The sequence below is a fragment of the Heterocephalus glaber genome, unplaced genomic scaffold, assembly GCF_053883595.1.
Source record: "Heterocephalus glaber isolate CG9 unplaced genomic scaffold, H.glaber_assembly_v1.0 deba00001579, whole genome shotgun sequence".
Classification (NCBI taxonomy): domain Eukaryota; kingdom Metazoa; phylum Chordata; class Mammalia; order Rodentia; family Bathyergidae; genus Heterocephalus; species Heterocephalus glaber.
In genome coordinates this window covers 10541264-10554053 of record NW_028258360.1, presented here as the reverse complement: position 1 = coordinate 10554053, position 12790 = coordinate 10541264, and positions in this window count along the sequence as shown.

Sequence of the window (12790 nt, the reverse complement as noted above, 5' to 3'; positions counted from 1 at the left end):
CACTGTGTAACAGGATTTTAAATTTAACCGTTCGTACTGCTTTATCATCCCACACTGCACAAATGTGTATGGCAATTTTAGTCAAATAAAAACATGACACTTCTTCCTCACCCACCTTAGTCACCAGATCTGGCCCTGTGTGACTGACTCCTGGCTCTGCCCAAAGTCAAAATGACCACAAAAGGGAAGCGTTTTGAATCGATTTGGGACATCGAGGCAGCCAGGGCAGTGTAACTGAGGACACTCAGGAGAGAGGGCTCCAGAGCTGCTGCAGGAAGTGCCGAGGATGGTGGGATGAGTGTGTGCAAAGCCAAGGGAGGATTCAGAGGGGATTCATGGCACTTCATCTTTTGCTGTAATAAAATTTTTAAATGTGAACATTCACCATCTATTTCAGCCACACCTTCCTAAGTTGAGGAAATTTAATTCTCCACTGTTCGGATTCCATCTGTTCTTTCCCTAGCCTTGTGGGACTCACCTCCAACTGTGGACATGTTAGTATTTATGAGAGCGTCTCCCCAGACTTACAACTGACGTCCTTGCTGGAAGAAGATTTACAGAACCATCGTCACTGAGAAATGCTTAAATATTTTTGGTTTCTGTGGCATTCAGAACCAGAGAATGATCAATAAAATACCTGAAGGAAGGTCCAGATGCTCTGGGAAGCCGGGGTGGGGCAGGTGTCAGGAAGGGCCTCTCGGGGCCCCAGGGCAGCTGGCACGGCAGAGACTGTCTTTCCATCATGTCTGGGACTCGTTCCTTCCAGCTCCTCGGATCCCGACGTCCCTCTGTGAGTTTGGGCGCCGGCCCAGACGGTCAGGCCCAGACGTGGCCCGTGGCCCAGGATTCTCCAGCCACATGATGTTCCACACCTGAGATCCACGGAGAAGGCCGCTTTGGGCTCTGGCTCTTACCTTGAGATTTCTGTGGACTGTGGCTCACCCCTCAGAGTGCACGGTGCCTTTCTCTGGCTTGTGTCTCCTGTGTCTGCGTGTCCACCAGACACTAATCTTAGAGTTCACAGCCCGAATAACTGAAACCCAGGTGTGAGCTTCCAGTGGCCATCAGACCAGAGTGCTACAGGCCACGGGACTTCAAACAATGGAGATGTGCTTCACACAGGCCTGGGCTCCAGAGCCCACGGCCAGGATGTGGGCAGGGCCATGCGCCACCCAGGGGCCCCAGGGGACCCACCCTCCTCGGCTGCTGTCTGCTGCCACCCTGGCATTGAACCCCGGCCGCGCATCTGTGCACCTCTCCCCTTCTTGTAGAGACACCGCCCTGTGCACCCCAGGCCTGTCTGGCCCGACCGGCTCAGCCGATCTCGTCTGCAGTGGCCCTCTTCCTAAACAGGGCTGAAGCCTGAGCTGCACGACTCCTGGACACCCAGAGGAGCCAGGCTTCCGTTGGTCACAGGCGGACTTGGCCCTCAAATGGAATCGTGTCTTTGGGAAGCCGGGGTGCCTGGACCCGCAGGGGACCCCTGGCTGCAGGCTGGCTGATGCTCTCTGCGCAGCTCTGTTCGGGCTCGGGCGCTCCCTCCTCCCTGCCTTCTCTCTGCTCCAGGGGACACCTCTGTGACACCCACTGAAGAGGACAAGCAATTTCAGGGCCAGTGGCACTGAGAGGCCACGCTGGAGCTGTAGGACTTGGCCTCTTGCTCCTGTGTTGCACCGCGAGCTGGGTGGGGACCGGCAGGGTGGGCGGGGTGGGGCCAGCGCTGGGCCAGCTCCTTCACCTTGGCGGTGACCTTGTGGAGCCTGCTTTCTCCTCAGTGTGTGTGTGGCTGATTTCTCCTTCATCTCTGGAGTGCAGGTGGCAGTCATGAATATTTGTTTCCTGCAGGTTTGGTTTTGTAAACCTCTTCTCAAATGAAAAGTGCCACGCAGCTGTGGAGTATTGTTCTTATTAATAACCTCGTTGAAGCATAAGCTCCCCCTTCTTGTGCTTCCTATTAATATTCTGCAGCAGGAAGCATGCTTCAGTAACAACGGGTCGCATTTCTTGTCTTCCCTTTTGCAAGTAACCCAGGCACAAAGAGTTAAACTAGGACAGCGCCCACGGCCTTCTGTCCATGTCAGCCTCCGTATGTAAGCATGAGCTCCCTGCCCCGTGGCCCAGCTTCGTGTGGTCAGTTTCGCTGGTTGGCATTGGCCACCAGGACACAGCAGCAGGGACAGGTTCCTTTCTGTAGACTTGGGGGTGGTGTCTGAGATCAGGCTCCCCTGTGTCCATCCCTGGTGTGGACTCTCTGGCTGGCTGGCTGGCCGATGTCCCTCTCACTGTGCCCTCGTGGCAGACAGACAGCCAGGCACAGAGTCTCGGTGTCTCTTCTTACTGGGACAGCAATGCCACCACAAACACCGCGCCTCTCCACCCAGCTGTCTCCCGAAAGCCCTGGCTCCGAACACTACTCCCCTGGGGTGAGGGGCCCAGTGTGTGAGTTTGGGGGTACAAACCCTCAGCCCATAGCACGTGAGCACGATGGAGTACAGACAGGATGGTTGTGAGCTATCTGCTCAGAAGACCTGCTGGTTCACACAGCAGGTGGGTAGAGTGTCTGGAGCTGACCTGGAGAAGTGGAGACACAGGGCTGGGGCTCCACCATCACTCCTGCTGTCTCAGGGTGACCCAGAACTCGGGGTGCGCAGGGTGTGGGCTCCCAGGCCTCGGCTTCCTGCACAGCAGCCTTCCCGACTCATGGGGTGGCTGAAGGTCCCTGAGCCCCGCTCTGGTCTCCTTGGGTTTGGGGGAGATCACCTTGCTCCAGCAGGCTGTGAGACCCCATCACGGTCTCCGGAAGACAGAGGATGCAGCGAGAGCATCCTCAGCCACAGCTGCCTTGCAGCCCTGGGAGAAAGTGAAAAGTGACCCTGAATCAAGGCCAGGTTTGCTGCAGCCCCTTGGGCCCCGCTGGGGCCCCTCATCTCCTTGGTGATGAGTGGACTGAGGCGAGGGCAGATAGCGGCCTCAGGTTAGGCTGCTTCCTTGAAGACTCGGTGTGCTCGGGGAGCTGCAAGCTGCTGGCTTCAGGCTCTGCACTGTCAGAGAGCAGGGTGTCCGGGGCGGGCCGCCTTCTCTTGTCCAGTGTCGAGAGCATGGAGGAGCAGAGGCACATGTGGACCCCTACAAAACACGCAGCCGCAGAAATGTGCAATGGGAAAAGCTTGTGGGCTGGGGCTCCCTGCGCTCTGGGGTGCCTGTGTCCCCAGGTGAGAGCCTTAGTCATCCCAGCCCTGTCCCTCTGTCCTCACAGTCATACGGTCAGAGCCAGACAGGCCTCTGGGGCCCGACTGAACTGGACGGAGCTGAGAGACAAACCATGAAAACCTGACATCAGGAAACCTTTTGCCTGGGTGAGGCACATTCCTAGTGGATTTGTATTTCCACAAAGCACAGTGAATAATTCACTCAGCTTTTCCAAACTGCACTCTATTCACCCAGTGGAATGCAGGACACCCTCAAGTGTCGGTGCTGTCCTCTTCCGGGTTATGAGAGCAGCCAAAGGCTGGGCCGGAGGGCAGGGCCAGTCACGCAGGCTGGCACACTGTGCCCACCGCCATTCTCCTGACTACGGAGAAACTAGCTTTTTAGTAAGTGCTGGTTCTCAGGGGAAAGGGGCTGGAGGGCAAATGGGTTGCTGCTCCCACTGCAGACGTCCAGCGCAGGCACAGCCGTAGTCAGCTGATCCGATGGTTATTTCTGCAGGAGGAGTGGTTGTAACTGAGCCCAGCCATGCCAGGTAACCAAGGGGAATCAGCAGCCAGGGAAGAAGTGGCTGAGCAGAGCCAGAGGGCGACCTGAGATGCGATCGATTGTCCTCTGTCCAGCTTTATGAGATTACAGTAACCCGAAACCAGCTGGAAACAGAAATCTGGCTGCCTGTCAAGTTCAGGTCTGGTTCCTCTGAACCTCTGGAATCCCAGCAGGAGCCCTCGGCCACTCCAGCCTCTCGGGCCTCTGGCCTCGGACCCATGTACTCTGCCTGTGGCACCATTTAAACACTCCTAACACACAAACGGCCACGAGTGCCTTCCTCCCACAACCGTGGGAGGCTTTCCTCGAGCCCTGACTGCCCAGGTCTTGCATCCTGCAGGTGCTCTGAGCCCTGCTTCTGCAGGAGGGAAGCAGGAGATGCCTTGGCTCTGGAGGAAAGGCCTGTCCGGTGCTTGTTCCCTGTGCATCGTCCTGGGACCAGGAAGGGTGCTAAGAGGCTGATCGCGAAGCCCCTGAGTTCTCCGCAGACAGCGAGCGTGCAGCCCTTTGTGTTCTAGGAGCTGATTTCATGGAGCCATGACCGCTGTCTCCCGGGGCTTCTTCCTGAGGTGTGTGTGAGGCTTCACAGCTAGCTCATCAGAGGCCTCAAGGGGTCCACACCGGTGAAGGGCATCGGCTGGCACCCAAACAGGCGTGGTGAGTGTACTGACACCCAGCCCAGGTGCCTGCAGGACAGAGTCCATGGGCAGCACCTGGACTACAGGCCTGGGGAGCCATATCTGGATGACCACAGAGTCTCCCAGGGACAAGGCAGTCACCTCCAGCAGCAACCCCAGGCAACAGGGGTGTACACCACTCCAGGGTGTCCCTCGGCCAAGGACGCACCTGGGCAAATCTCCTGCACCTCTGCATTTCCTTCCACCTGTGACATGGAAATGGTCCTGCCTCAGCTCACCTACTATGGCCACCATCCCACCCTGGAATGTCCCAAGCCCCAAGGAGACCATGAAGGTGCCCGGAAGTGGCAGTCTGTGTATGCCCTTGACCTGACCAAGCCTGGCTGAGCCTGGCAGGACTCCTGTCCTAGGGTGCCCGGAACAGGAGTTGACAGAGCCAGCGGCATCCCACAAGAGTCCCCACCTGTCCCACTGAGCCTGTGCCCCTTCTAGGGTAACTGGCTGGTGAGCGACTCGGGAAGGGCACACACAGGCTGCAGACCAGGCAGGACCGAGGAGGACAGCGGAGGACAGGATAGAGAGGGGAGGGGCGGGGCAGGGTCATGGGAGGCTCCTCGGGGGACTGGAGCGGGGCCTGGGGTCCAGCAGAGCCATCTCGCTGCTGGGTGGTAACTCGGCCCCTTCTCCCCGCCCCGAGCCCAGGCCCTGACAGATGCCATGGGTGTGCTCATGAGGCCTGTGTCCTCCTCGCCCTGTGTGGACCCCTCTTCCCCACCGTGCCTTCTTCACTGCTGCGTTCAGCTCGGCAGCTGCCTGCAGTGCCCAGGGCCCAGCTTCCCCTCCTGCCTCTGCAGAGCCCAGCTCCTCGGCGGGACCCGGACCCCACCCTGTCTCCCCCACTGGACTTGCCCTCCTGCTCTGTCCACACCCTGTCCTCATCTACTGAGCAGCAGCAAGGGCCCCAACCACGTCCCACAATGGACAAAGTGACCCCTCCGTCTGCCGTGAGGGCACCAGGCACACTGTCAGCTTGTTGCCCGGCTGGCGACAGTCATGCCCTGCCCGTGCAGGCCCGAGGGTCCAGCCCAAGTCTCACAGTGTGCTTGCTCCAGCGGCACGGGGCACTTGAGCCTCACAGAAGTCCCCGGGGGAGCTGAGCGAGGAGCAGGCCCTCTGTTCCCGAGAGGCCACAGAAGAGCCCATGGGGCCAGCTGTATGCCTGCCACAGTAGGAGCCCCGGGGTCCCCAGAACTGCAAGCCTTCACCTGACAACTTGAGAAGACCCTGAGCTGAACGCGTTCACAAGCGGGGAGCAGGAACTGGGGGCCATGCTGCCTGTGCGGAAAGGCGTTCAGGAGAGGCCGCGGAGAAGGAGCACCCACTGCATGGGCCGGGCCTCACTGGGACAGGCCTCGCGGGTACAGTGGCGGAGGGAAGGGCAGTGGCCACGGGCAGCAGCACAGGCCGCTCAGAGGAGAGCCCTGGAGGCCAGGGAAGGGGACAAGGTTGTGTCCACAGCCTCAGCCGAGAGGGGCCCTCAAGCGATCATGGGACCGGAGCAACTGCGGAGCAGGAGTGGCCAGGGCCCCGCCTTCGGCACAGGCTGCTGGTGGATCACAGCGGCGTTCAGTGGTGAAGACACCTGTGCCGACCCAGGCAGAGGTTTTAGCCTTCGTACCCAGACCCATTGCACACGGCTGTTGCTCCACGGGACGGGCGATGCTCACGTGAGCTGGGTGAGCGGGCGTCTAGGGTGCTTGGAGCGTGAACACAGTCAGCCGACGGCTCCGCTGTGAGCCAGCTCCTCCTGGGAAAAGCAGGAGGCGGGGAAGGAGGTGCTCACACCGCAAGGGGACCGCACACACATGTCCACATCCACACACCCAGGGCAGGGCGGGCACACGCATGCACACGTCCATGCGCACGGATGGCAGGATGACCAAGCGCGTGGTCCATGCACCCTCTCATGTCGGTGGATTTGGCCTCCGCCGCAGCCTGGGCGCTGCATCTCAGAGGAGAAGCAGGAGGGTGGAAGAGCGGAGGACACCCAGTGCCCCTCACAGAGCTGGTGGAAGGAGGCGCCCAACGGCCAAGGAGACAGCCTCGATACAACGTGTAACTGCTGTAAAGTGAACTCGACACATTTGTTTAAATCCTCCAGTGCTTAATGAGATTTTTAAAATAATACTAACCGGTGCCACTGGAAGATGCTAAGAGGCTAAGTGCATAGTTCTTTGTGCTGACCACTGTAAACAGAGGGAGGATGCAAGGGGCATCCTGCCACTCCAGTGTGGGCTGCACAGCCCAGAACCTCATGTAGAAGTGGAGAACTCTCTTCCGGACGTGTCCTGCTCCCAAGGGAGAGGAGATCGTGGCCCTGGGGTCTGGCCTCAGTATGTCCCAAAGGCTCTCCACGTCCTCATACGGAGCACTAGCTACTGCCAACACCTCCAGAAGACACAGGGATGTGGCCCACCCCGGGAGATGGCATGGAACTGTGCAGGAGGTTGCCTGGCCCCGACACGAAGCCACGCTGATCACGTGCTGGGGAACACACAGGAGTTTGTTGGATGAGATCGCTGCAGCGCCGTCAGTAAATCCCAGACGTGGGATCCTGTCAGGGATGGCGAACCTCGTAGGACTCTCAGGGATAACTAAGAGCCTGCTGAGGCACACGGGCCAGGGCTTCGCCACCACTGCCTAGACCAGTGCCTGTTCCCCTCAACAATCAAAGTACAAGAGAAAGAGGAAATGCAGTGAAAAAGGCTCAGGAAGCGTGTTAACAAATCACAATTGTAGGAGTCTTATTTTTATCTTGGCTCAAGCAAATGAAAAAGCGAACTGAAAAATATATACATATTTATGAAATACATACATCAGATAAACAATATTAGAAGAGATGCCTGGGAAATTTATACACTGATTAGGCTTTTTATGATATTAAGGAATTAGTGCTAATGTGCATGTGATCATGATTTTTACTTATTTTTAAAATATCTACACACAAAAATATACAACATGGGATTTACCAGGGCAGGAGAGGGTATGCATTGGATGGGACTTCTAAGAATTGCTAATTTTTGAAATGGGTGCTGGGTACAAGGCAGTTCATTATGCTGTTCTCTCCACTTCATACGTGTGACATGATTTTTAAAGGGCAACATGCCTACACACACACGTAGTCTTGGGTCCTTTCCAAATAAAATCACTCCTCTTGCAGAATGCAGGTTCTCCCCCTTTGGCTTAGAACTTACGCTTGTCCCTGTGCCCACAGCCCTAAACTGGAGCAAGTCCCCACTCCTGAGAGCATCTGCATCGCGCACCTCTGCGGATAACTCGGTGTGGGTTTTAATTGCTTTACCGGTGAACAGGATAATGTGTTCTAAGAGCCGTTGATTAAAAACATGAACTGTAAAATTATGCTGCAAAGTTTAGAAAACTTTCCGAGGTTACATTTTGACACACTCGGATCTTGCTTTAACAATGACAGAATGCTACACAAAAACACCGCACTGCCTCCGGTATGGGTCTTTATCTCATCTTGACAGATTATTGCTGGTTAAATTGTAGTGCTGACTTAAAGGCAGGACTCTTCAAGGGAGTCAGAAATTAAGGCTTCACCAAATGGTAATAAAGCTATTAAAAATGCAAACAGCAAACAGCTACACTGTACAGGTTAGACAGCTAATCCAAACTAGCAGTTTAAAAAGCAGAGCAATTACACTTTTATTTAAATGCAAGGAATATGAGCAAGAATAGAATGAGGAACCTTGTTTAAATGCATTCTTTTGAATATTTATTAGAAATAATACATGTAGTTAAGCCACTTATCTGATTTCAGTGAATAAGTAAAATGCAAAAGATCAATTTTCATAATTATACCAAAGAAGTCTGTCTTTCATAAAAATCTCATTAATAACACCATTATTACTGAAAAAATATCTCGGTATTATTATTGTTATTCTAATTATCAGCAAAATGCTACTGATAATGTTGTCATAAAATTTCCTTTTAGTATCCTATTAAGAGAGATAGACTAAGTAGTGGTTTAAGTTCGATCTAGACCCTAAGTGGCATCATAAAAAATCCTCTTTGTGTATTTGGTTAAAAGACATTATGTGTGTAATTACATAGATGACTCGGAGTTTGGCAAACAGGCCCCTATGTGGATATACGTCTGCCTGGCATGGACAGCCCCAGGCCCACGTGCAGACGTGCACACTCACGGTGCACGCGCCCAGCCTGCAGGGGACAATGGTGACCTCTGAGAGCTGGCGCTGCTCACCTCTGCCCACAGACCTTTCCTGCTTATGGATTTGGCCAGTGGCTGCCTTCACAGCTCCTGTGCCCATGTGGTCCTCTGTTGCTGCCTGCCTGTGCTCACCCAGCCACCCAGAAGCGGTTTCCTCCACAGGCCCCATCCCGCGTGGAAGCCTCCATCCCAGCAGGAGCTGAGCCTCTCTCCCCTGGGCTGGGGTTTTGGTCTCAGCCCGCACAGAGGAGGCTTGGCAACCATTTGACTCCAGGCTGCTCCACTAGAAGCAAAGCAATGGTGAGCTTGAATCTTGGCAAACATTGCTGCAATAAAACCAAACAAAAGCATTTGAGACTTCTCTTTGCATAATGAGCTCTATTAAGAGGAGAGGAAAAAGGATTTGAAGCAAAATTAACTATGCAGTTATTGTGGAGACTTTGTTTTCAGTTGCTGTTTAAAAAAACGATTCTACATACTCGAGTGTCTTTGTTTGGGCAGCGAGTCTTCTGGCCACTCCTCCCTGGCACACAGGAAGTGAGCCTTGGTCAGCGGGCAGGACCACCTGACCCATAGAAGCTGCGGTGGGCCCTCAGGAGACCCCTGGAGAAACTACCGGTGCCTCCCGGGCTCCTCACATTGAAGATGGTACGGATGACTGATTGAACAAACAAGAAACAAGCCCACTTAGTTTAATACTTATGTGTGTGTGTATTTAAATACCACGGGGCCGAGTGAATAAAGGCTTTGGAATGTTTGAAACGTTTAAATGATGATCCTTATTTAGGGGATTAATGCTAACTTACTTCTTTACACGAGAAGAAATAATAATCTTTGACAACATAAAAAAAAGGGAATAACTACAATGAAGTAAAAGGCTTATGTTTATTTTCCTTATTTTTTGTTCCAGCTCAAAGTTAAAAACAAAGGAATTTTGAAGTAGGGGTCACAGGCCCCTACTCCAGGTTGTAATCACGAGGTGCAGGTGTGGCTGGAAGGATTGGGGGAGGCGACACCCTCCAGGGGGCCTGCACCTTCCGGGCTGTGGGGCCGTGGCTATAGGGGACACCTGTCTCCAGGAAAAGGCTGCAGCTACCAGCGCTTCCCCATCCTCCAGCTGAAGGATGCTCAGTGGTGGCAGGGTCCCCACCCGTGGGACCTCAAAGCTTGGTACCCTGGTGCACTGGGCAGCACGTCCCTGTGTGCCAAGGCCGCAGGGGGCCCTGGGCTCTGCCTGGAAGACAGCAGGGTGAAGCCCAGAGGAGACAGCGTTCCCACATGCCCGGCGACCAGCTTAGCCCTGCAGCTCTGCACACCCCACTTCTGTCCCTTGGGGTCCTGGGGTCGATGGGGTGCTCCTCCTGCACAGCACTTAGGCCTGTGGTCCCCTGGTGACAAGGCCACAATGAGGAAGGGGAGAGGGTAGGGCTGAGGTAGCCCAATGGCCACCAGCATGGAGGGAGGAACACACGGCTGAGGGAGCCAGGCTCAGGCTGGGACGGAGGGGACGGGGAAGAGTGAGGGTGGGGGCAGGGACTGAGCTGCGTCGGGGAGGGGAGGTCACCAGCACGGGGGCGATGCCAGAAGCACCTGCGACTTAGGCAAAGTGGGCTTGGGGTTCTGAATATGGTCCCGACCTCGCCTGGCCCTCCTTCCTGTCTCAGTGTCCCAGGTCCCTGTGCTGGCCGGGTGACCGCACGTGGAATGGACACTGCTCCTTCCAGGACAGCCGGCAGCTGTGCAGCAGAGGAATGGTGGTCCCGGTGGCTCCCCTGTCCGTGTGGCAGCAGCCTTGGGACAGCATCCAAGAGGGCTGCACGGGCTGTCCAGAGAGGGCCGTGCTGGCTTCCGGGGCCTGGCAAGGTCCTGCAGACAGACTGAAAGCACTGTCTCTCATCACACCTCACAAGCCAGTGTCCCCAGGGGCCGTGACCGAGTGCCTGGTCCCGGCCTGCGGTGGAGCCTTTAGGTGGAGGGACCTGGTGACCCTGGGACTCGGCTCTTCTCTCCCTTGGCCGCCATGAGGCAGCAGCTTGGTCTGCCTGCCCTGCACCCCGCTACACACCCCACCATGCTTCCCGCCACTCGCCCCGCCACAGGCCCCTCCATAGCCCAGACGCCAGGGCCAGAGACTGCAGCCGGGAACTCTGAAGCCAGCACCGAAAGTAAATCTCTGCTCCTCCTAGTTGATTTCTCAAGTATTTTGTCACTGTGATGGAAGCTGACTAACACATTTCCCCCCCAAAAAGTTTTAAAACCAAGCCACAAAATCCACCCCCTCAGGAGGCAGTCTTGGGTCCCATAGAGTCTGCAGGGTCATCCCTGCCATGCAGTCAGCAGCCAGTGGCCGGGGCTAGTGCATTGTGCTTAGTTTCTCATCTGTCCTGGAATAATGCTTTTGTCAAACAGCGTGAAATGAATCCCTGACCACTGATGTGAGAGCCCGACTCCCTCCCTCAGAGACAGACCCAGCGACATGCGTCCCATCCACTGTCCACGCTGCTTTCCTCACAGGTGGGACCTCGGGTCCGTGCGTGGCCAGCACGGCTGTGACTGGGGCCGTGGTCAGCGGGTCAGGCCATGTGACAGTGCTCAGGACTCTGAGGGTGGAGGTGTCGCTTCTGCGTGTCTTGTGGGTGCCTGCTCCCACAAGCAGAGGTGGCGGCATGATGCTCCTGTCAGAAGTGCGTCTGGCATGCGAGCTTCTCCTCTTCAGGGGACTCTCCCATCCCTGAGAGAGGTCCCAGGGACACTCGGGACAGCCAGCGCCTGTGTTCTAGACTGAAGAAGTGGCCCTCTGGTGACTGCACCAGAGGGCAGCGAGGTGCAGGCCACAGCTGAAGTCCACCAGCCGCAGCAGAGGCGGGAAAGGCGTTGCCTGTGCACAGCCAGCATGGCCTGAGTCTCCTGTGTCATCCGTGGTTCGGGTTCCTGGGAGCCCAAGGGCACGTGTCCAAGCTGAAAGGTGCACTCCGAAGCAAACTCCTCCCCTGGGTCTGCCTCGCTCTGTGTCTTCCTTGCTTGTGCTGGACTCCCACCCCCACCTCCGGCAGGGTCCCCAAGCCAAGGGTGACCTGGGCTCTTTGGGGACAGAGATCTGGCCTCTGCTTCCCTGTTTTCTCTCCCTCCCTCCCTCTCCCCCAGCTGTTCCAGCGCTGCAGTGCTGCCTTGGGTAAAGGAGTCCAGCCACATGGTCCCTCCTCACGGTTCCTGGCACGTGGCCTCCCCCCTCGGCCCATGTGCTCTGATGGTGAAGCAGGACCCGTGCAGAATCCGCAAGGGTTTGTGTGAGTTCATTTTGGGGAAAGACCCTGCCTGGGCCAAGGGACCTCGCTCACCGCCACACACAGAGTAGCCCCAGGCCCAGGCACAGGGAGCTGGGCCAAGCTGTGTCCATGGCAACAAGCAGCTCAACATCTAACTTTGGGGCACAAAGGCGTAATTGCTTTCCTCACATTCGTGTAGTTTATTACAGCCCCTCGCTGCCCCGCCCTGCAGACCACTCCTGGTGATTAATGACCCACTGCCCATTTGTGCTGGTTTCTCTCCCGAGGCTCTTTGATTTCACTGCAGGACTTTAAACTCCTCTGGTCACTTGTGGCTGCCCAAAAATGTCCTCCTGCCGGTCGCCGTGGCTCCTGCACTCCTGGTGCTAAGACAGAGGCAGGCTGGCCAGCTTCTCGCTGTGTGGCCGGGAGCTGCTGCTCTGGGGGCTGGGCACAGTGGGGCCGCAGGTGACCCCTGTAGGGATGAGGAGGACATCCCGTCGGCTGCACTGGGGCACTGCCGCTGAGTCCAGGTCTGCTCCTGCAATGAAGCAGCGATGCTTTCCGAGTGCTGCTCAGCAGTGCATGCCTGAAGGAATCCAGCTGCCCCAGGGGGCCACTGTGAGTGTGTGACACACTCAGGACCACGCTGTGTCTCATGCCCATCACAGTCCCTGTCTTGGCTGAGAGGCGCACACAGCCTGCAGGGGATGTGACCTCAGACCCCACCTCCCACAGCCCCACGCTCCTAGCATTTCCCGTTGGCACAAACAGGATGGACCTCGGAGGGGTGAAGCGAAGCGGACTCGGGTGGAGGCATGGAGGCTGTTATGCACACGAGGGAGAGTTGTGAGCGCAGAGCTCAGAGGAGCCTAGCT